At 39.3% G+C, this 25883-nt stretch overlaps 1 long non-coding RNA gene across 1 annotated transcript in view; it reads left to right on the top strand.

Annotated features, from left to right (window-relative positions):
- LOC125920375 (uncharacterized) overlaps positions 1-25883 on the top strand; it is a 162019-nt gene that overhangs the window by 25388 nt on the left and 110748 nt on the right. The window lies entirely within an intron of this gene.

Here is a 25883-nt window from a genome sequence, read left to right as displayed (position 1 = left end):
CAGTCCCTAGGCAGCCGTCTCTTGAGAGGTGGGGTGGGTATGTGTGTGTGTTGGGGGATGGCAACTGACCTTATGCATTGGTACTTGTCAGGAATCCAGAGACCACTAAGAACAGTGATTTTCAAATGGGTTTGCAACTCATTAGTAGATCATAAAATTAGTTTACTGCCCTGTTGTCTAGTAGAAATATAATGCAAGCCACATACATAATTTAAAATTTTCTGTTAGCTATAGTAACAAAACAATTGATGTTAATTTTAATAATTTATTTGATCCATTATATAAAATCTTTGTGATGTGTAATTAATATAAAATTATTAATGAGATCATGCACGTTCATTTTTTTTTTTGTACCGAGTTTTCAAAATCTGGTATTTATTTTACACTTTAGCATACCTCCATTTGGAGTAGCCACATTTCACATGTGGCTAGTGGCTACTGTATTAAACAGTCAAGTTTAGTGCTTACAAGTTTTATACATTGAAATAGAATAGAATAGAATAGAATGGAAAATTTCAGAGGGTGTAGCTAATAGTAAATAATTTTTCAGGGGATATAAAATATGTTTCTGGGTGGGGATCATGGTTAAAAAAAAGTTTGAAAGTTGATGTGTTAAAGCATGTGGACCCTTACCCCCATTTAAGTGCCTATAGAGATGTCCTGAAGATTGCTCTCTTAGCAACATAAAAGAGTTCCAAGAGCACTTGCCAGACCACACACTGACCCTTAGGCTCACCACTTCTTGGTATCTATTCAAGGCTTAGATATCCATCAAGTAAGACAGAGGATGGTTGCTTGGAGGGCATGCAGCTTATCAGTCTGTATATATGCTAAAACATTTCTCAGCCAAGCAAGATTAGCAGAGAGATGGGGGCCCTAGACCCTAATCAGGTTGGTTTTTTTTCTTTTCTTTTCTTTTCTTTTCTTTTCTTTTCTCTTTTCTTTTCTTTTCTTTTTTCTTTTCTTTTCTTCTCTTTTCTTTTGGTTTTTCTTTTCTTTTCTTTTCTTTTCTTTTCTTTTCTTTTCTTTTCTTTTCTTTAATGTTTATTTTTGAGACAGAGTGAGAGACAGAGTGCAAGCAGGGGAGGGGGAGACAGAGGGAGACACAGAATCTGAAGCAGGCTCCAGGCTCTGAGCTGTCAGCACAGAGCCCGATGCGGGGCTTGAACTCATGAACTGTGAGATCATGACCTGAGCTGAAGCCGGACGCTTAACTGACTGAGCCACTCAGGTGACCCAGGTTGGTTTTTTCTATTTGACTTTGGTGTGACATTATCATAATAGGGTTCAAAGTTGCTTTAAAAAATAGTGTTACCAGCATGAAGTGGGCATTCTAATGCATCGCTGGGGGAATGCGTGTTGGTACAATATTTCTGGTGGGTAATTTAGTGATACATATCAAAGAATTTAAAAATGTGTCTGCCCTGAGACTCAGTACCTCCAGTAGTTTATTTTTCCACTTCCAGGCATAAATGGGAGTGATAAATATGTGCATAAAAATTCAGCTATGCTAAATGCAATGTGTTATGTTGGATTGGATCCTGGAACAGAAAAAGGACATTGGTGGAAAACTAATAAAATCTGAATAAACTGTGGCGCTTAGTTAATAATAATAATGTACCAACGTTGGTTTCTTAGTTACGAAAAGTGTACCATGGTAATCTAAGATGTTCACTGGGTGTGGAGTACATGGAAGCTCTCTGTGCTGTTTTCTGTAAACATAAAATTATTCTAAAATAAAATGTGTATTAAAATATTTTAATTGAAAGTGTAAACATTTATTAAAATGTAATTTTTACTAATAATAAGGATTTTTATTACAGTACTACTGTGAAATCAAAAGTTGGAAACAGCCCAAATATCCAACTGTTGAGGATTGCTTAAATGATTTTGATGCCTCATAGAATGAAATATCAGGCAGTCACTTGTGGTATTTTAGAATTAAATTTATTAACACATAAAGATGTTGAAAATATATTTAATGAAAAAGTAACTTCCAAAATATTGTTTTATTAAGATATGTGTGTAAAGAGAATTGGCAGAATGCTCACCAAAATATGGTTATCTCTAAGCCAATGAGATTAGAGAAGATTTAAGAAATATATATATTATTGCGTATATGCGTCTTCTAGTTTTTCCATATGGTGCTTATATTGTTTTTTTAATAAGAAATTTTTAAAGGTTTTTTGTTTCTTTTTTCTTTTTTTTTTTGTAAGGGCAGATTGGATGAGTCAGAGTGCCCTCACATGGGGTGATAGTGATGAGTGTGCTCTCACCACAGACTTGGAAACAAGGGACTCAGATTGCCCTCTGAGAATTATACTCAGGAATCAACATTGAAAGTGTTAGTGCTGAGTGGGGTGAAGTGTCTTTAAAGTATCAGGATGATTCACAGGCAAGAATTAGTCCTGGCTACAACCAAACTTGACATTGAGAAATACAATTCAGAAGTGCATCAGTCACAAAGGAGTTGGCTGAGATGGGATGTATCTAGAGGAAATCACAGAGGTGGCCAGTGCCCATCTCAGCAGGCCAAGAATGGTGTGCCCTGTCAGGCTGGCCTCCATTTTTCTTTCTCCATCATAGGTCCACCCCATGGTGAACTGGAAGCGTCGTCCTGTTATCCTGGCCCAACACCGTTAAGCATTTAGATCCCTGGTCAATTCCCTGACTCTCATCAGGGTTAGGCCCATGAAAGAGCCTGCCAGTCACCTGGTTCTCTATGTAGCCTGTCCATAGCTAGGCAGGCTGACACAAGCATCCTATCCACTTGACAATGAGTTTCCTCATTGTGAATTAGCAGACTTGGCAGCTAATTTGATGAATGTGTCTGTAAGCATTGTTACAGTGAGTCAGTGCTCTGGGTCCAGTCAAATCTGTGGCTTTGACAGTAAGAATTTATGAACATGAGCAGGGAAGGGCTAGACCATGGACCCTGTGAATTGACCAAGATAACGGTCCTCTTGGGGCCTCATCAGGAATCCTCTCAGCCTCTTCTTCTTGATGCTATGAGTCACATTTCCCCTGGCATGTGGCAGCTCACTTACTTCTTTTTCAGAGCCTTGCCCATCCATCTGGCATTGAGCAAACCAGTCTCATCCCCTTGGGTAGGGCGGCAGAGCCCAGCAAGGCAAGCACTGTAGGCATGTGGCCAAAGAACTCTGAGAGACACAGGAAGTTGACAAATTTGTACTGAAGAGTGGAGTAGTTCCAGGCGTCAGCCCGAGCTTGGTGGAGGTCACTCATGTCATTGCACCATGGCTCTGTTGTGGAAAGAGGAACGTAGGTATACTAGAGTTAGCAAGCTCTGCCTCTGTGGTTTTGGGCTAACTATCTGGGTGATCTTGTACAAGCCCTTTTTGGGTCTTTGACCATAAAATTAAGGATGACAGTACCTACCACATGGCATTGTTATAAGTTTAGTTATGATGGATGGGAAAGCATACTACAAACCAGAAAGAACTTTACAAAGTGATATTATTTCTTTACTTGTGAGCCATGTTGGAATTTTTGTATATGAGAGTGATTTTTGAAAAAAAATTGAAATATTTTATGTCCTAGAAAGTTGAGAGTCAATTCATGTAATGTATGGAAACCCATCAGTTACAAAAGAGAAAGCCAGCAATGCCCTAGCTTGCTCAAAGCTTCAAAAGTGAATATTTAGCTCCTATTAAAAATCCAGTAACTGGGTTTTGTTCTAAATGATTGCTTTGCATCTAGATTAGGTTTCTATTTACTATTTTTTAAGATACAGTTTCATAAAGAAGATTCCTTTGCTACCAAAATTCCAAAACCCTGGTGGAACTTCTGTAACCTAGAAGCCCCTGGAATTCTTAGGGGTAATTTTCTGTGAACTTACAGTCCCACCACCCTGATTTCCTTGTCTGGCCTGTGCCCTACTTCTTAGATGAAGTTCACTTGTGACCTTTTGTAGCTACACAGGGTACAGCTGGGGAAAGACCCCTGAACTATATTCAGAAGATATTCATGGTGTGGCTTCCGGCTATGTCAGTTTACCTCTCATTGCCTCAGAGTCCTTTAATAAAATGGGGAAAGACCATGAAAGGTGTAGTTTCAGTGGAACACTGAAGGTGGAATTGCTTTGTAAACTATTTGAAGTCCTATGATTGTTATTATCTTATTTTGTTTGTTCAGTAAAACAGTAATGTTGAACATTCTCAACTTACTTTTGAGACTGGGACATAGACACATAGAGCAGGGCAGGCTGACCTCCTCCCCCAGACCACTTGATGGTTGGAAACCATCCTGCTGGATCTTCAGGGCTTGGCTATGTCCATTGATAGAATACTTCCTACTGGTTGAAGTCAACTACTCTTCTAGGAGAGCTCTACTTCAGTAATTCTTTCTATAAATAGAAATCTGCCTATTTCCCATTGTTCTTAGTTCTTCCTACTGCAGTGACAATAGAACAGACTTATGCCCTTTTCTGTCATAATACAGATTTCAAAGACAGCTGCCATGTTCCCCACACCATATTTCTCTTTTCTATACTCTGTCCTCTCTGCTGTTTTTTGCCTGAAATATTTTCTAAACTCTTCAACATCTTGGCTGAGCTTCCCCAGATATATGGCACTGGTCACCCAAATCTGTCACTTGAATTGTAGATAAAAATGGCTAATACTGATGGAACACTTATTCTGTCGTAGCACTAATATATTTGATATATATATCCATATATAAGCTCATTTAATCATCATAACAACCCTATGAAGAAGATACTCTTATTCTCCTCCTTTTTAGAGCAAAGAAAACAGAGGCATAGATAGTAATGCACTCACCCAGGTAATAAGTGGAAAATCTGGGGTATGAACATTGGCCTCTGCTGGTACCATATGGCCCTGTATGAAAAAGAACATTTGTCCCTGTGTTTAGACTATGAGCATAGGAGAATGTTAAACGTCATCCATTCATTAGTAGGCCCTGTTATTGGCTCATCTACTGCACCAGCCCAATGGTTTCTCCCTAGATCTTGGTTTTCTCACATGTCATCTGAAAGGGTTTGATGAGGTGGTTTCGAAGACACCTTTGCAGTAGTGATATTCAATAATTACATGGATCAGGAATTTACAGCAATGGCAACTTAAAATATCTGGCCTAGTTCCTGTGCCAGAATATATGCTAATTTACTCATGATTTAGACTTTCTAAAGTTAGTTGAAAGCAATCTTATAAGAAAATACTTTTTTGATCTTGGTAATTGTTTCTATACAGTGGGAATATTTTAAAGAAAACTGATTCTGATGAAAACTGGTCAGATTTGTTTTAGATCTGGTCTGTAGTTCTCTCTATTCTCATCTAGCCCGCAGGACACTGACATCTGAATTGATCTTCTTTAAAGCCCAGATCTGGTAGTTTAGGCCACTAGTCCAAAATTATGACACCCCAGGGTTTACTGAATGGGGGGTTGAACTTGGTAGCATACTATTGACCCTCGATTCATGTTCTAGTCTTTTTCTCCATTGTGAATCTTTTTTTTAGTTTATTTATTTATTTATTTTTGTTTATTTTGAGAGAGAAGGTATGAGCAGGGGAGGGGCAGAGAGAGAGGGAGAGACAGAGAATCCCAAGCAGGTTCCACACTGTCAATGTGGAGCCAGATGTGGGGCTCAAACTCACAAACTGTGAAATCATGACCAGAGCCAAAATCAAGAGTTGCGTTAACTGAGCCATCCAGGCTTCTCTTTCCATTGTGTATCTTTACCCATAATTGGCTTCTTATTTGGCTGATACTTCTCTCTTACTTTGGAATTCATTTAACCCCTTTGTCCTGTTGAAATTCTACCTGTTTTCAGGGTCAGCATAGATGACCCTTTTGTTTGAAGCCATCCATTCTTAGTCCGAAGACCTACCGTCTCCCAAATCCTACAGCGTGTAAACTGTGCTTCTCTCTCACTGCATTTACTCTAATTTAATTGTCATTACAGTTACTTCTGTATAGGCAAAATGTTCCTATTCATGTAATAGAGCTTTCTTTTTGAGAAGTATGAAGATGCATAAAAGTTTGTGTAGGTATTTGCTCTGGTGATCCTGGATTATTTTTGAATGAGACAATCATAAGAAAATAGATATCTATAAAGAAAGTCTATTTGAAGGAGAGACTGAGCTGTTAAAACTATTTTAGCAATGATAAAGTAGGATCCATCCTAGGAAGTCTGCCTCAGGAAGAAAATTTGAGGACCATTTCTTTTTTCCAGGTTATTAGCTTTCTAGAATGTGGACAAAGCACATGTTGAAGATACAGCTTTGTTGAGCCATTTTGTTTTCTATAGGTGGCAATAGGATACTGTGGCTAGAAGATAGTTTTTGGAGCTTGGCTTCGGTGAACTGTGGCTCCACCTCTTAAATTTCTGCCCCTACATGTCTTATTTGTTATGATGAATAAAACGGAATTTGCCTCATTTGTAAGTTCTCAGCAACTTTGAATACACTTCTTATGTTTGGGGAACATTTTATGCTACAAATTCTCCTTCCTCAAGGTAGAAACTAGAATTTTCAGGGCATGGGCATGTGACCATGGGCTGCACCAATCAGAACTATTGATCTGAGACTTCATTTCAGTTGGAGCCACCCGAGAATCAGCTGCCATGAGAACTCTATCTTTTGGTGAGAATGCTGGTGCAGCACCTGTTTTGGGGGTCAACTATAGCTGACCCTCTGCATCCAGGCCCCAAGGTTGGTGACGCAAACCATGATGTCTATGTGCAGAAGCAGGGACTGAGGTAGTTTTACTGGAGCATTTGGGCGGTTGGGCTTGGTTTTCATTATCTTTCTGACGTTCTACATTGACAAAGTTCCCCGTAGGTGTTATTGTACATAGTGATCTAGAATGAATGGATCCCAAGTCTTGCTGTAAAAATTTTGGTATCTGAATGAGAGAAATAATGGAACTACTTTCCCTTTTCCCCTGTTATTCTCCCTGATGCTACACTCCCTCCGCCCCCAAACATGCACGCATTGACTTTGGAAATTCTGAGGAAATCAGGCAAGTATCTGTCTGTGTTTGTCCTGAGTTCTTGACTCCCCTAACTCAGTGCCTGGCATATGGTAAATGCTACTTTCCTCGAAAACACCCATTGTGTTTGATATCAGTTTTTGTATCAGTAGCTGACAGCATTTTAGCAGTCTAAAATGATTAATGCTCGTGACTGTCTGGCGTCCAGTAATGTTATACCCCATTTTCACTGAGGCTGGCAAGGACAGAGATATTACATTTGTCTTACAAATTTGCTGGAGCAGAGCCAGAGTAAACATTTTGACTGGAGTTTCCATTTAAGGACAACTCATTTGAATTTGAAACAATTTGTAAGAATAATCTCAATTAGCACAGCTCATTAGACTCTAATTAGTCTTTAAGCCCTTCTTTTAACCTGGTAGCCTTGGTGGGACTCCCGAGGATGTGTTGCCGGGGGTGGATGTCTACATGGTTGTGTACCTGTGGATGTGCCAAAGAGTTAATTTTCCCACAGCAGGGTGGAGTAATCCAAAGAAAACAAACAAGGAATCACAGTGGCTTGACAAAAGCACTATATGATTGTAACAGGAAACAAGACCCAGCCTTTGCGAGAGTGAGAGAGAGAGAGAGAGAGAGAGAGAGAGACTGACTTCTTTTTCTCTCTCTTATCACAGCCAAAAGATGCTGCAGTTGCTAATCTCTGCTCAAGATGGGTTGAGAAAAATGTTTTTAGAGAACAGCCACCACTGTCTCTTTCCAGGCCAGCCTTAGGTAACCTTAGGATGATTTACTTCATGTTAAGCCAAAAATCTGTCCTGGCCTTAGTCCTAGCTAGTACCTGTCATGCGCCAGCAGCGGTGTCTTGGGTGACTGTTCATTCAGGAAGGCATTTGTAAAATGTTCAACCTGTGTTCTTCCAGTTAACTCTTTGTAGATGCCGGTGCTCCCCCACCCTCTTACCATCCTTGAAGTTGGAAAATCTTTGAAATATGTTGATTCTGGTTGTGAAATATATCACATCAAGACTCAAGACACCCACTATATCTTCATGTGTTTGATTTCAGGAGTTCTTGGACTTGGAAGAGAACCCAGGAGTCCCACCCAGCAGAATTCTCAATTTGCAATAGCATGCATACGTGTACCTTGCTTCCAGTTCCAGTGACAGGGGCCCGTCCTGTCTTCCTGTCTTCCACCCACCTAAGTCTCTTGATATCCAGAGCCACACTGACTATGCTGAATCCAGCTCCCACAAGACGGCCTTTCCGATATGAATCCCTGAGTCTGCTCTTCAGGCAAGGAATTAGGTCCTCCCTCATTTCCTCAAGTGGTACCATTTTGAGATCTTTCTTCTTCATGGCCTAGAACCGTCCTCAGCTTGTTCCCTTTTTCACTTACAGTGGAGAGCTTAAAACAAAGAACATCCTTCCCCCTGTGTCCTACCCTCAACATTGGCATAGAATGAATTTCATCTTCTTTGTTAAGGCCTTTATACTTCTGTTGATATAGCCAGCACATGGTAGCTTTAACTTTATTTGGTGATCTTATCAGAACTTTGGCTCATACCAAACGTCACGTCCACTAACCTCTCACACCCTGGCTTTTCCATGTGGTACCTCAGTTGTGTCTGTCAGTGCTGTGACACCACCCCCAACTCACATCCCCACCAAAACCAAGAGTTGTATTGACCCAATTTAACTTTGTCTTGTTGGATCTGGATAGTCTTTCTGACTAGTCCACTCAAGAATCAAGAAATATGGACTCTCCTAAGCTGTTCTTGAGGTCAGGTACAGTCCCTCTTATCCACCTATTGCAGCATATTGACTTATACCTAAAAAAATCCAATATATGATTTTTTTAAACCAAAAATTACCAACCCACTAAATTCCATATTCTGACCTATTTTCTGCTCACACAAGCAGTGGCTTGGAAGTGAAGACCATGGTGGAGAGGGTCAGAAACAGAGGAATTCTTCAGTTCCTTTTCTTTCTTTTTAGGAGTTTAATAATTTTTTCTCAGGAATCTAGTTATAGTCTTTAAAATTTAAAATGTAATTTATTTTTCTTTTTAATTATTTTTGAGAGAGAGAGAGACAGAGAGAGAGAAAGAGAAAAGCTAGCTCCATGCTCAGTGCAGAGCCTGACGTGGGGCTTGATCCCACAACCCTAGAATCATGACCTGAGCCGAAATCAAGAGTTGAACACTTAACGACTGAGCCACTCAGGTGCCCCATAATTTATTTTTCTATCACTTACTATCTAATGGAAGCTGAGAATGCGGAAGAGGAGCAGGAAGTCAGTGTGTAATAGAGGGCATTGGATTAGAAGCTAGGCTGGCTTTATGGGCATGCTACCTGTGCAGATATACTGGGCCCTGTGCCTGGATTAATGTTTTGTTGTTGCCATCTTGAAATTCTTAGTTTTTGAACAAGGGGACTCACATTTCTGTGTTGCAGTGGACCTAACCAATCTTGCAGTTGATCCATCCTGACTAGAAGTATCTTTGCTCCCCCTTCTCCTCAATCTTGGCATATTGCTTCACCTCATATCCCCTGTAAGTAAAATGAGGGTGTTTCCATCTCAGGAAGTCTATGAGTCTAAAACAAAAAAAGGTAGAAAAAGGGACCAATGAGCTCTGTCAAGAATTATGGATGGAACCGAAGCTTCACATAAGGTCTTTATAAGCTTTCTGGCCCAGGTCTCTCATTTTATATTGGAGGAAACTCAGTTCTTAAAAGGGAAGTGGTCTCCTCAAGTCCCATAACACATTGAATAGAGTTGTCTATGGGTGAATCTCCTCCCTAGAGGAGCCCACCAGGAAGGTGATGGCTGTAGGTAAGGAAGTGGCCAATGATGGGGCAGGGAGAGTGAAATCAGACGATTTCTTCCTGACTCTAGCGCCTGCCTTCTCCTACTCCCTGAAACACACATACTTATTTGGTATAGAATTAAGTGTTTTTGGTGCGAAGTTCCAGTGATAAATCCAAGCCATCCAGAGTCCTAGGTAGAAAATTGAGCACAGTGTTATAGAGGAGCATGCAGACCGCTGCCCAGGCTGCACATGCTTTGGGGACTCCCAGGGCCATCCTGCCCTTTGAAAAAGTATCATGTGGGCCCTCTCTCCTCTTAATGCTGTTTCTGTCTTCCACCTCCTGGTAGTCCTCTGCCTTTCCCATGATTCTCAAATGCCTATCTCCATCTGTCTCCTTCTTTTCCCATGATGACTCTTCCTTTGGAAACTTAAAGCCCCCACTCCTCTCTAGTGTCATGAAAATATTCGTGGCTCTTGGCCTCTGCTCTGAGTGCAAGCTTTTCCTCAACCAACTTTCTCTGCTGCGGGGGTGACATGTGGGGCTAAGGTCAAAGGGAAGAAAGATATGAAGGTATGAGGAGGGGACCACTCCACAGTTTACTTTTTCCTCCAGCTATCTTGAAAATACAATTTCACATAGCAAAGCCTTGTTTCCTGCTTGAAACCCTCCTTAGATCTACCAGTTTCACATTCCTCCTGCTAGAGAGATTTGACTATGTAATTCTAAAAGACCCTTCTCCCTTCCCACAAACCCTTAGTCATCCTCCTTCATTCCATCACTGGGCCCTCATCAAGGCATGCGAGCTGACCTCTTCCCTTGGACCAGGCTCCTCAACTCTTATTGGAGGTGCTCCAACTTAGCTGCTCTTCTAGTTTCTGGAATGTGCCCTGCATTTTCAGCATAAGGCTTATGCCCCGAACAATTCCCACCTCACCTTTTCCCCAATGCAGTTCCTCATTGAAGGCTTCTTTGACCATCAGATTAATTTAAGTGTCCCCTGGTGTTTATTCTCACTGTTGTACTACTTATGGCTCACTTCTAATCATGCTTGTGTCCAATATAATTGTGACTGTTTTGTCTGATGTTTATGTTCCTCACAAAACTCAAACACAACGGGCTAAAATTTACTGAGAGTTTACTATATCCCAGGGGCTTTAGGTATGTTATTTAATGTTTAAAATAACTGTAAGAAGTAGATAATATTATCATTTCCACTCACAGATGAGAACACTGAGGCATAGAAAGATTAATTCATTTATTCAAAGTGATGTGACCAGGTGTCATATTGGCAGTCACATCAGACAGGTGGTTTGGCTCTGGAGCTGACACTCTTTATCACTGGTTATCTGCCGTGTCAGTAGGGGATGCGGTTGTGCTGCTTACTGTGGTACCCTCCATGCCTAACTCCTGGCATACAGCACGTCTTCAATAAACACATGTTGACTTGTGGAAGTTGACCAATTACTTTTTCTTAATTTTAGGGCTTCTCAGTTCCTTGTTGGAGGGAGAAAGGAAGGGGACAGATACACATACACAATAATGCCAGTGGTCAAAACTCTGCCTTCAGAGTATCCGGTGCCTTGATTGGCAGGCCACAGGAGCATTGGAAGAATAGAGCTGACGACAGGACTGTGAATTCAGACCTGGTGCTGTAGCCTTACTGCTTGCCTTCTAGTTATTGTGGATTGTCCTGACTATGCTCCACTTCTGTGTCAATGGAAAACAGCCCCACAATGCTTCCGGTGAAACCTGGCCCAAAAATCATGGAAAGAGATGATGGGTGGAGAGCCCAGTGGACATTCTCCATTTAAGATGTGGTTAAGGGCAGAGTTCCTTCTCAGTGTGTCCTGAGCTCAGGCCCTATGGTGTGACTAAGGAGGATGAATCATCAGCCATCATCCTATTTTCACTATTAAAACAATTCTAAACCAAACCAGTTTCCATTTCATGGAGGACAAACCTCAGCCACATTCAGTTTGTTAATGTTTAAAGCAGAGGTTGGAGGGGATGGAGAACATAAAGGTAGTCAGTCCCTCAGCGAACACACAGCATGATTTATGGTCCAATGCAGCAGTTAGGACAGAGGGTTCTAATCACACTCTGTTTTATTTCATTCAATTACATAAAAAGTGTCCTAGGCCAGGCTCTATGGTAGTTTCTGTGGATACAGAGAAGAATAAGACAAAGTCACCTTCCTGTGTGCATGTGGAGAGTGTACATTTACATCCACTGTAATACCCAACTGACTGTGTTGGATTAATCCAGTTATCTGTGTCAAAATCCAGGAAGATTCTTTTAAAAAAAAATTTTTTTAACGTTTATTTATTTTTGACACAGAGAGAGACAGAGCATGAACGGGGGAGGGGCAGAGAGAGGGAGATACAGAATCGGAAGCAGGCTCCAGGCTCTGAGCCATCAGCCCAGAGCCTGACGCAGGGCTTGAACTCCCGGACCGCGAGATGGTGACCTGAGCTGAAGTCGGCCGCTCAACCGACTGAGCCACCCAGGTGCCCCTCAAAATCCAGGAAGATTCTTAAAAGAAATGCCAATGATCTTTGCTTAGGAGTATCTAGAAGACTGACAAGAAGAGATGGTGGAAGGATATTCCCTATGAGTGGGGTGGAATCAATAGGGGTCTGAAAGATGAAGGTGTTTTTGAGGCACCGGAAGCCGTGGGTTTGGATGGACGGATGACCTATCAGGTATTCATGAGGTGGAGAAAGCACACCATAGAGAGATGTCATACTTTAGCTAATGGAGGAGAAGTGGTAGCAGCGGAATGGAGGAAAGGTCTTCTATCCACCTCTCCTTTCTCCCATCTCTCATAACCCACAGTGAAAATGCAGCTTTCAGATAAGAAGACTGAAGGCAGAGAAGATGAGAGCCACGGTCCAGATGGCTCCTTCTTAAAAAGGCCTGACCCCATCTCCTTCCTGAGGGTTTAATCAACAAATGCTTATTCTGTATCATCCTTCCAACACCTTCTACCTGTTCATCCACCAGTCTATATATCAATGCTTTATCGAACCATAAGTGAACTCCTCCCATTTCAAGGCATGCTGTTAGATGTTGAGAAGAGACACCAAAGTGAATAGGCAAGCAGGCTTTCTGTGCCAAGTTTCTACTATGTGTTGACAATAATTCTATGAGTTTGGTATAGATGATAAACTCAGGCTTTAAAAGGTTGAGTAGCTTGTCCACCATCATGTAGATAGTGAGTAGTTGAGCTAGAGTCAAACCCTGGAGGATCCCTGTACCTCAGTTTCCTAGTTTGTTATGCAAGGAGACTATAATGTCAATGCCTCCTGAAAGGGCTGACGATTAAATGAGATAATGTAAGTAAAGCCCCATCCCAGTGCATCAAGCTACTGTTATTTATTGCTTTCCACATGTTCTTTTTTATCTCCGAACTATCTCCCTGCAAGATGATACAGCTTCTCAGTGTAAAACCTGAAAGTATAAATAGACTAGAGAAGAAAGTGGCAGCAAAGCCATGCTGGAAAAGTGATTAACAAAGTAGATGACTAGCCTGATGTACGTGTCATTCCGCCATTCTTCAGAATTCACTAAGCTGTATCCAAGGATCGAGTCCAGTTCCAGTGAAAACTGTCATCCAGTAACTGTCTGGCTTTAGCTCCGGTGGCCTGCTTTCAGATGACAGCAGCATGACTTTGTGCTCTTTGCTTCTATAGCACTTGCCACATCCAAAAAGTCTTTGGAACTTGGCAGACTTAGCTTTACATCCCAGTTCCAACACTTGTGTGCTCTCTGATCACGGGCTAGCTACTTAACTTCTTTCAGTTTCAATTTCCTCCACTGTCAAGTGGGAATAATAATACCTAGAAACAGCGTTATTGTAAGGTTATGTGAAAATAAAAATTATATATAGCACTTAGCACTGCATCTGACTAACAGAAGCTCTCAATGAGTGGTAGCTTTTATTACAAGAAAGTTTTACATCTTTTGTAAGAAGGTTGTTGATGAGTCTTGGATAATAATCCACGAGATAGATATACTTTTATAAATGCTTCTTTGGAAGAGAGAGGCATTTTTCCCAGTCTGGCCCTTTCTGTGACACTATACACACAAATGTGCACGAAGCCAGAGGGAAGCCCAGGAGGGATTTGCTGCCAGCCCAAATTTCATTTTAAACAAACCCACTGTGTGGAAGCCTGCACTTACATGAAGATAAATCACAAAGCAGTTACTCCTGTCATGAGGGACTTGGAAAGAGTACATGAAATCTCTCTGAAAGCAGTTTGGAAAGGCTTAGATGTAAAATAAAGAATAAATTTTATATTAGGAATTTGGGTGATTATTTAGAGTTTATTTTTCACTTTATCACATTGTTTTCTAGGAAAAGATATAAAACAAGTAAAAAATTGTAAAGGAGATTAAATATTTTTAAAATGGTCTTTCCCCCCAGATTTCTGGGAGCATGTAATTTTTTTAAGTGCAGCACATATATATTCCATTTCTCCTATAGTCTCCTTTTTTCTGCCCATTTTTTTTTTTAATTTTTTTTTCAACGTTTTTTATTTATTTTTGGGACAGAGAGAGACAGAGCATGAACGGGGGAGGGGCAGAGAGAGAGGGAGACACAGAACCGGAAACAGGCTCCAGGCTCCGAGCCATCAGCCCAGAGCCCGACGCGGGGCTCGAACTCACGGACCGCGAGATCGTGACCTGGCCGAAGCCGGACGCTTAACCGACTGCGCCACCCAGGCGCCCCTTCTGCCCATTTTTAATGTCCATTGTTATATTTTCACCTCACCTCCACTATTCCTTATTCTCTTTCTGCCCTCTCCTTTTGTATTTTTAGGTTATGTCTTTTGGAGGCAAAACAGCTGCTTCATCTGGTCAGGTAGTCAAATAATTGTTAATTCAATTATAGGGGAAAAAATTCAAAACCACAAAACAAAACCTAAACAAACAAACAAAAAACCCAGCCCATCACCACCACTAACCACAACCATGAAACTTAACATCCAGACTTTGTCTTAGGCACCGAGCAGATAACTTCAAAGAGCTGACGGTGCCGTTCAGTTTTTGTTGGCACTGGTGGTGAAGCCACTCTTTTTTTGCTTACAGAGTCAGCTAAACCAATCCCTCATTTATTTATTTCCCTGTATAGTTTGGAGTTGAGTGTATTTTCATGGTATTTGTTTATTCCCCAAACAGTTGTTTCTTTCAAACAGTGAAGAATTGATTTTTTAATCCTAACCTCATCATTTAGGATCTAGTCACGGTGTCAGTCTAGGATTCTGTTTCCTTATCTGTAAAATGGGGAACTACTATGAGGGGCAAATTAGGTAAGAGGTACGTGAGCCCTTTTTTAAGGGCAATATGATATACACATGCAGGGGATTTTTATCCCTTGTTGAAATCCGACCGTAAAATTATTTTTCCCAAAGAGGTGAAAAGTTACCTTTAAGAGTCCATGGCAGTCGTTCGAGACTGGAAATATAAATATCAACTTCTACTTATTTAGAGATATTCTAATTCTTTATTTAAAAAAAAATGTTTATTTTGAGAGAGAGAGCATGTGCAAGAGAGCACGGGGGGGGGGTGGGGTGGGAGGGGCAGAGAGAGAGGGAGAGAGAGAATCTCAAGCATGCTCCACGCCTAGTATAGAGCCCACTGTGGGACTCCATCCCATGAACCCTGAGATCATGACCTGTGCCGAAATGAAGAGTTAGACACTTAACTGACTGAGCCACCCAGGTGCCCCTTATTCTTTCTTAAATGGTAAATTATGTCTGAAAAACATTTTTAAAATTCTCACTTAACTGGATTTAAAAGCATAGATTCTATAGATTTCCTGAAAACTCTTAGCCTCCAAAATTCTTATTCTTGAAACAGTTTGGAGCTACTTCCTCTGTTCTTACAAGTTACATATCTGAGCTCCCAGAATTTAAAGACTTGGAACATCATACTACCATATCTATTGCTTTTACAAATTTGTGTGAAAGAATATCAATCCAGTCTGATTTAATCCACCCTAATTCAATGAACGTCGGTAGCCTTCCATTGGGTGCTGGGTACCAGGGAAGAGACTGGAGAATAAAAAGTTGAACATGGGTTGTAGAGGATAATGTAAAACTATGTAAGTTAGCTTGCTTGAAATATTTTTCTCCTAACGTCATGAGAAAACAATAATTTAACATTTGTGTTACAAAACTTCATGGTTTATAAAGTGCCTCACTTAGCTGTTATTTTGTTAATAATAATCATATGCAATAGATATTCACTGTTTCTTTATTATAGGTGAGAACCCTGAGATTTAGGATGGTTAAATTCACTTAAGAGTGAATCCCCCAACTAATTTTTGGCAAAGCCAAGATTCATACACAAAGCCTCCATCTAAATTCCGTGTTTTCTTTCCTTCTTACACCAGACTGCATTCATCCTATAAAAGATAATACATTCATCAAAAAAATTATAGTCTCATTTTTGTGTTTTAATTTGGCCCAAATAGCACCTTTTTCTTCTTGCCAAGTTCACTACTACTCATCTGTCTGTTCTTATGACATCCTAGAGCTTTGAACTTCTTGGAAGAAAGGGACTGTCTAAATTCAAGGTATTATTATTGCTGTTACTATTAGCCAAGACAAATGAAAAGCGAATAGAGCATCTCTTGTCTTACTACAACCCTTTAATTAAGGAAATTGGTTATTTTCATTCCCTGTAGCTATGTAATGATTAATGCAACATGGCACAATACATTCAGAATGTAAGACATATCTCACTGAGACCAATCAACAAGTATACTTCTCTAAAGAAAAAAGAATGGAGGCCAGATTGGACCCAGTGCTGACATCTGATTTCTGTAGTGAAACATCATACCAGGGTTGCAAATTCGAGAGAACTATTTTTTTTTTCAGTCTAGGGACCATGAAATTATCTAGTGGAGCTAATTTTGAATAAATTTATTTTACTGGTAGAAGTAAAAAAGTTAAAAAAAATTGGAAATAATCATTTTGGCCTCCTAGAGCAGTGAGAAGATACTATAGGGTAGAAAAATAATTAATGCTTTACCATACAACATTTCTTATAGGGATATAAAAAGGACAGTGCATAGTTTTCAATATAATGTAGACAAAGTAGAATTGCAATAAGAACAGTTAAATAATTTACTTTGTCTCAGTTACCAACCTTACAGCAGCTGGTGGGTGCTGGGGTGGATATATTCAATTAACTACCTTCGTGCCTCAGAGAGACTAGGCTGCTATTTAATATGCTGTGTGACCTTGGACAATTTATCTAAAATCTCAGAGGTTCAGTCTCCTCATCTGCAAAATGGAAGAAACAATACCCGTTTCATAGGTTTCTGTGTATGAAGCATGTCTTTGAGTGCAAGGCCCAGATTGAGTAAGTGAATAATGAATTTTAGTAAAGATGCTGATGTGGACAAAGGTACTCTGGCACAAGCTTTCACCACCTTCCTGACTAGGCCAAGAAAGCATTTCTCAACCACTTGCCTTTGGATTCCCCTGGCAGGCGTTGGGTCTCAGCCACACCTCTGGCTCACTTCTTAGGAATTTGGCTATGGCCTATCGTCTCACATTCAGTCATTTTCTTCTGTCCCAAGTCTCTAGCATGGCCTATGCTGGGCAAGAGACAATGAGAGCACTTGAAGAAGGCATCCTGTTGTTCTCTGTCCTTTGGGCATTTGAATGCCAATCACCCGGTCTTTGGGCACACAGCGTCTCAGGCCTCTTGTTCTCTTTGGTTCCTGGTAGAGTGTGTGTGAAACTATCACCATCTGTGGCACCACAGCTGGCAGTATGAGAGTCAGGGTCTTGATTAAACTCACTTCTGTGCTGCTGAGTTTCGATCGTCAGCCCTGGGCTAAGGACTTCTCTTGAGCTCTAGATAGCATCATGGGAAGAATCACTGATGATTGTGGATCCCTACAGAGCATAGCAGTCTTACATCAGAGTTAATGAGACTTCACTGTATCTTCCCCGCTGTCTAGATCTTAGGTCTCTCAAGGCAGTATGTGCATTTCACTCTTTGCTCTGTCCCAGTGCCTGACCTGTTGCCCATTGTGGTATAGCTTCTCAGTGAACTTTTGGTGAATTAAACTTTCTGATTTTGGTCTTCAGCACTGTACTCAAAGCTAATATTGCTGAAGATGAATATGATAAGGATAATAGTAGTGGTAGAGAAAGAGAAATGGCAGAATTAGAATTTGTGTAGCTTATAGGACAGAAGCTATACTTCAGCTGTTGGATGTTCAGGAGGGACAGAGTATATTATACTGTCAACTAGAGAAAATGACAAGAGACTTGAATCAGAAGACTTTACTTCCATGATCCATACAACAGCATGAAATTCATAAGAGTTAACATTTGTTGGGTACTTATAGTGTGCTAGTCACTATTCTAAGTACCTTCATCTATTATCTCATTTAAGCCTTCTAACAATATTATGAAGAAGTACTAATGTTATTATCTCCAATTTATGGATGAGAAAACAAAGCATAGCAATGTTAAGCAGTTTGCTCAAGATCACACAGCTTGTAATCAGCAGAACCAGGAGTTGAATCCAGGCATTGTGACTCTAGAGCTATCCTCTTAACCACTATGATTGCCCTTGGACACAAGGCAGTAAAGTTATAGGATTCTAGCTGCAAGGAGAAGTGTAATCACTTTGGAAAACTGGACATTACAAACTCGACTTTGATTGTATTCTCTATTCTTTGACTGACCAATTAAGACAAATTAAAAAATCAATATTCAGCTAAAGCCAAAAATCAGTGGATCAAAAAATCCAGAGGGGAAAGGTAGAATAAGATTATGCTTAAAGCAGATTGACAGATGCACAGAGTTAAGATGTTTCCCAGAAGCAAGGAGCCAGATAAAGACACAACATCTCCTGAGTGACTGGGAAGACTGAGGCTTCAAGGCTGGAACCAGAGAATGACAGCCCTCCCAGATACAATTATTATTTAAACTTAAATAAAACTTAAAGGGCCAAGTGGTGGCACCAATACTCAGTGGACTAGTAAACAGAAACAAAGACTTGACTTTTTAAAATGTTTATTCATTTATTTTTGAGAGTGGTAGAGGGACAGACAGAGAGTGAGAGACATAGAATCCAAAGTAGGCTCCAGGCTCCGAGCTGTCAACACAGAGCCCGATGTAGGGCTCGAACCCACTAACCGTGAGATTATGACCTGAGCCAAAGTTGGACTCCTAACTGATTGAGCCACCCAGGTGCCTCCAAAGACTTGATTTTGGGTCTCTCATATGACCCCAATACCCATGTCCTTCCTTTTTGTGTAGACTTAACTAAGATATTCTTTCTTGAATATCTTCTTTTATAGGACAAGTTTTGTTTCTTTTTTCTGCATAAGAAGGTAACATACTTTCTCAGTAAGGCACAGTACCCTACAGAAATTTATTATTAATCATTAGTTGTGAACACAATCATTAAATATTATTGCATAGTGGTTCTCTACATCTTGAAAGGTTAAGGATAGGTAGGTGTTAATATATGTTAGTCACATATTTATAAAATTATGTGAAATTCACATGAAGGCTTTTGATCTTGAAAGTTGTGTAGTGCGGTCTTAAACTCAGTATTAAAAACACTTTGAGGCCAAAAGATAATAAAAAAAAAATATTCCCTTATCTCCCCCCTGCTTTAGAGGGGCACTTAGAAATCCCGTTAACTTTGATGCCTCTCCATGCTTCCCTTTAATCACCTCTGCCTTCCACCACCAGGGTCTCGGCTCAGTCTTACCACTGCCCTTTGTAGCCACGCCTAGAGACAACCTGATGCTTTCCTGGCTCTATCCAGGAGCACAATGGTGGAGATATATATATATATTTTTTTCTGATTATTTTTTTTTTAGCACAGAGCCTTTATAGGCAAACTTTCCTGGTAGTATTGATACCTTCTCAGAACAAAACTCTGACATGTTATTTCCTTACTGTAGGGGAGGGTGTTAGAAAGGAGCTCACAGAGTATGAAAAGTTCCTATAATGGACAGAAGCTCCATCATGCTGCAGTCTTTTGAAATAGTGTCCTAATGTTATGACTCTGGGCATTTAAACACCTTATTAGTAGCCAACATGATCTGTTGGACAGTTCTTGAACAAGAGATGGGGAGGCACTTATTGGAGACCAGGCACTGTTACCCACCCCCTATATGATCTTTGGCAACTCATGCGTGTTTTTGAGTTTCAGTATTTTCATTCGTAACGTGAGAGAGTTGGACTGATTCAATTATTTGAAACCCTTTTTAAAAAAAAATACTTATAAATGTTTTCTTTAAATACATTTTCTTGGGATCATAAGTCAAACATTAAAGTTCTGGGGTTCAGAGTCTTGCCTATGTATACACCTTCCTGCAGCCCATGGTGACCCCCTGGGGTCCTGTGGTTAACAGTTCTAACACCACTGAAATAGATGATATTTCTGGCTCTAAAATTCTATATGGCAACCTCAAGCAAAGGCAATAACTTAACAGAGTCAGTATATTCACACAATCCATGTTGATCTTTTTTTAAAAAATAATTTCTTGAAAAAATGAGAACAAAAGCTAATAGTTCCTTAATATGTTTCAGCCCAAAGTAGGATTATTCTTTAGGTACAGCTAAACAACTTGGAGTAATGTTAGAGACAATAGACTTCAAAGGAAGTCAGTAGTTGAGTTTGGCAACAGAAATCATATTTCATTCCTATTTTCCATATCTCTTGTGAAGCATCGATGCTTGTAAATCAGTTGATTGAACATCATTGGATTTGTGATTCTGAAAAGCAGTCACACCATATGCATATCTCACAGTGTAGTATTTCCATGTAATTCTGTTCCCCTCAGCAGATTTATATCAGATCCCTAAGTGCTTTGGTATATTGAATATATGGTAGCCTTGAGGGTTTGGGGTTATTCTGCCAGAACTATGAGTGGCTCTGGTTTGCCATCTATTTGGTTAATTGGTATTCTGCATTACCTGATTCATAGTTGGACCTCAAAAATATCTCTTGAGTGAATGGTGAATTCAGTAAGATGAATCGGGTCGCTGAAGGGTCTTGGTGGCCACTCAAGCCAAGACTTAATGAGACATAGCCCAACAGTTGACACAGACGTTTAAAGACTTGGCCAGTTATTGTTCTGACACACATGTGAACATGGGAACATAAGCCTATAGAAATGTTTTATGAGCTTAGATCATAACTCCACAAAATGAGAGGGGAGTACTCAGGGCCTTTGTTTGATGTCCACAGGAAGAAATAATAGCTGGAAATCAGGTGCTCAAGGATGTTTTTCAAAATAAATCGATAATCTGATTCATTAAATGAGAAGTAGAAATATGTTTATCAGATGTCATGCTGCGTAGGCATCCTTGCTGGTGATTAGAAACCCTCTAGTTTAGAATTGACAATAAATTATATTAAAAACAAACAAACAAATAAATAAAACATTTCCAAAAAATTGACTAATCCACTGTATCTACTTTGAATCAGGGTTTTGGCTTACCATATATAGGCAAAGGCAGGAAAAAAATATCCCATTGACAGAATCCTAATTTTTTTTCTCTATTTTTCTCTAGTTTTCCTAGTTTTTATACTCACTGGGTTAAACCAGTTTCTCCCCTTTTTTTTTTTTTTTTTTTTTTTTTTGGTGATTTCAAATAACATGGAATATATTTATAATCTGAATCCAGTTTTTGAGTTAGGAATGTTTGCTAAATTCTTGTACTACAGTATTGTAAAGTTTATGGAGCACCAAGGGCAGCATTTCTCTTGTGTGTTCAAAGGAAGATTTGACTTCTGAGATGCTCCCAGACAAAAGGGTTTTGAGGTCAAATAAATTTTACTTAGGTGATGCATCAGAATCAATATTGGGTTAAAGATTATTTTTAGCTACTTTTATTAAAAAAATTTTTTTTAACGTTTATTTATTTTTGAGACAGAGAGAGACAGAACATGAACGGGGGAGGGTCAGAGAGAGAGGGAGACACAGAATCTGAAACAGGCCCCAGGCTCTGAGCGGTCAGCACAGAGCCCCACACGGGGCTCGAACTCACAGACTGCGAGATCATGACCTGAGCCGAAGTCGGACACTTAACCGACTGAGCCACCCAGGCGCCCCGTATTTTTAGCTACTTTTAAAAATTTCATCATTAAAAAAATGTTTTTATTTATTTTTGAGATAGAGAGGGAGAGAGAGATAACGAGTGGAGGAGGTGCAAAGAGAGAGGGAAACAGAGGATCTGAAGTAGGCTCTGAGTTGACAGCCGAGAGCCTGATGCAGGACTCAGACTCACAAATTGTGAGATCATGATCTCAGCCGAAGTCAGATGCTTAACCAATCAAGCCACCCAGGCACCCCTTTAGCTATTTATAAATGAGCATGAAAGATATCTAAGACTTTGTATTACTTAAAATCTTGTTCCAATTAAATATAATCTTTAAATACTACTGGTTAATATTGAAGAAAGTTACTTCTCTGACAATTAAAGAAATGAGCTGCTTAAATAAAATTCTACCAAAAACATTTACATTTAAAGTGAAAAATAATTTTAATGTACATATTTGATGGAAAATGATCAAAACAAATTCTATGCTTTCTCAAGGAGAAGAAAGTAAATACAGTAGTTTTTCCTTCATACCTCAGGGCTCTCACTGTGAATATTGGGCAGTATTGGGCCCCTGGGTAGCTCAGTCGGTTGAATGTCCAAATCTTGATTTTGGCTCAGGTCATGATCCCAGGGTCCTGGGATTGAGACCCACATTGGGCTGCACATTGAGTGGAGCCCCCTTGCTGTCTCTCTTTCTAAAATAAAAAGAAAATATATTGTGCAGTATTGTAGAACCCTGAGGCCTTCACAACTATATGTGTGGTTTCTTTGTCCCCAAACCTTTGAATTCTTTGAGTTCTTTTCCATGCTTTTTACTAACAGGGTTCATCATCCCCTTCTCTGAAATTCTCACCTGTCACTTGTTATTTCTCTCTGCACTCTGATGTCCATCAAATTTTTTCTGATGCGTTAACTAAGCTAATGCAGTTTTTAGAACTATGTGTAAAATAAATATATTCTGAGAGGTATAACTTTAGCAAAGTGTATGAGTATTTAATGATTTTAGGGGACAATTATTTTTACTGTTCTTTCATTTTTGCTTATTCCTGGATATGAATAATTGCTATTTTGAATGTACTGTATTTCTACTTCTTAACATATATAGTTTTTTTTAATGTTTATTTATTTCTGAGAGAGAGACCGAGCACAGGTGGGGGAGGGCACAGAATCCGAAGTAGGCTCCAGGCTCTGAGCTGTCTGCACAGAGTTCGATGTGGGGCTCAAACTCATGAACCATGAGATCATGACCTGAAAACTTTCTTTTATTTAAAAAAAAAAATTCACGTATTAAACTATAAAAGAGCATTGATCTCATTCTCAATTAACCATCTGTAGATTGCCTGACAATCCTATCTATCACTAAGGTACTTCCATTCACCCAGTAGCAGTGTATTATAATTGCAAGCAAATTAAATAGGGATGGAAGGCTTATTAAGTTTCGTGATTACAAGCACAAATTTTATAAAAGAAATGAATGCCATAACACATAGACATCTCAATCACACCAAATGGAAGATTTCCAAATGACCCTGAAGTGACCAAATAAGAAATCTATCACTTTCACTGAAAACCACTGGTTCAGTGGTATTTCTACTATTGATAAAACTGAGCTGCCTGGTCACACTGTACCAGACTTCTGCATTTGTTCACATCTCTATGGAAAGGAGTCACATAAAAATCTTCGAAATTGCATTTTGCCTGGAAATCAACTTCCTTTCAGATGCTCCCATAATGTTCATAACTAATATAGAGAATAAAGCAAGTCTTTTTATACCTAAAGCTCTAGCTATTGAAATATATCAGAAACAATCTAGTTTACTAGGCCTCATATTAGGCTAGAAATAATAATAATAATAAAAAGCCCTACAAAGCTCAGGTCTAAATGCCTGAAGCACCATGATACAAGGAATAGAACTCTGGACTTGATGTCTGGAGGCCCACAGGAGTCTAGATCCAGAAGAATGTGTGTCTTACCATGAACTAGCCTTGTGCCCATGGACAAGTCCCTTGTTCTCTCAGAACTCTACTTACCCTGTAAAAAATGAGGAGTTTGAATGACATGCCCCAAAGTCTTTACCAGCTCTGAAACTGGTTGTATCATCTCAACACAGTAGGGGAATAATGATGTCCTACTTTGCAAAGGGAGTGGAGAGAGGGCCCACCATGGCTACTTTATTCATGAGGCATGGAATGTGGTGCCAGGGCTATTCTCCCCTTTTCTCTTTCCTAGGCTCAAGGCTACTTCTGCCTTTTCAGAGCCCCCCTCAACGGTGGGTATTTTTTCAAGCAAGAAATTAACCATGAGAAGCTTTTTGAGTTTTCCTCTTTCTTCCTCATAAATAATTATGTACACCTTGACCTAGTAATATCTGGCTCTCTGCCTCTTGGGGTGCAAGAGTTACCTCTTCTGACTGATGTTCTGTGTCCGAAAAGTTGGAACTGATAAGGCCCTTCCCTGGTCCATCTGTCATCTGCTCTCTTGGCAATACTCTGAACTGTGTCTCTTTCTTATTTATGATACTGTCAGGACAAGAATGCCAAAATCAGAAAGAGATGATAAATTACAAATAGTGGGCACAGTGACTAACTATAAAAACTATATATATAATACATAAGCATTTTATGTAAATAATATAGTTATATAATTATATACTACATTTTTATATGTATATTATATATTATGTGTATATTATATATTATGTATATTATATATTATATATAACCATAAATGTTATATTATTATATATTATATAATTATATAAATTCATAACTATATAATAAATTTATATAATATATAACGTATAATATATAAATTATATGCATTTGCATATATGTATGTATATATGTATATATAACTGATCTCTTTATATATAAGTAATAATTAGAAAATATTCTAAGAAGAAACATTTAATTCATAATAACAGGAAAAAGGTATAAACTAGCTAACTTATAAAGAATATTATAGGATTTCTGTGAAGAAACCTGGAGATCTCTGTGAAGAACCTCTTGACAAAGGAATACTTGAATAAATGAAGAAACACACCTATTTCTGGTTAGGAAAATTTAATTTTAGAAAATATAGATTCTCCCTAAATTAATGCATAATACCAATGAATTGCCAGTTAATATCACAACCAAATTTTGGGAAATGAATAAAATTATTCTAAAAATTAACCTAGATGAATAAAGAGGTAATTGATAGAAAATTAGGAAAAAAGGTCTGATCAGAAAAACCATATCAGTTATTAAAAAATTTTAGGGAGTGACAAAAATTAAAACAATGTGATATTACTGGTGGAGAAACTAGTCAATAGGTGAGGAGATCAGTATAGAAGCAGTCTTAGGTTTGTGGAAAATTCTGTATGTGATAAAGGTAGCTTTTATATTAGTTGGGAGAAATTTTTGATAAACAATATTGGGGGATAGGGATACAATGCTGTGGCTCTATCTTGCTTCTTGTCCCAAAGTCATCTTAAATGGATCAAATGTTTAAATTATAAATAAGTTTAAAAAATAATTGGACCTTGGGGCGCCTGGGTGTCTCAGTCGATTAAGTGTCCGACTTTGGCTCATGTCATGATCTCCTGGTTTGTGAGTTCGAGCCCCGAGTCGGGCTCTGTGCTGGTAGCTTAGAGCCTGGAGCCTGCTTCAGATTCTGTGTCTCCTCCTCTCTTTGCCCTCCCATGCTCATTCTCTGTCTCTCAATAATAAATAAACGTTACATTTTTTTTTTAATTTGACCTTGAGAATGACTTGAATATATCACAAAAATAGAAACTGCAAGTGAAAAATATGGTAAATTTGATGACATTAAAGAAAAACCTCTAAGACCTTTATCTTTTAGAAATACATAATGAAGTATTTGTAGGTGAAATAATAGGATGTCTGGGATTTGCTGCAAAAGAATACAGGGTTGGAGGAAAGAGGGTTTAAAACTGAAACAAGGCTGTCTGTGAATTAATTATTGAAGCTGGGTGACAAGCACATGGGGTTCATTTATACTTTTC

This window comes from Panthera uncia, chromosome D4 (assembly GCF_023721935.1).
Source record: "Panthera uncia isolate 11264 chromosome D4, Puncia_PCG_1.0, whole genome shotgun sequence".
Taxonomy (NCBI): Eukaryota; Metazoa; Chordata; class Mammalia; order Carnivora; family Felidae; genus Panthera; species Panthera uncia.
Note: the sequence above shows the minus strand (reverse complement) of the source record. Positions and strands in the feature narration are given on the sequence as shown.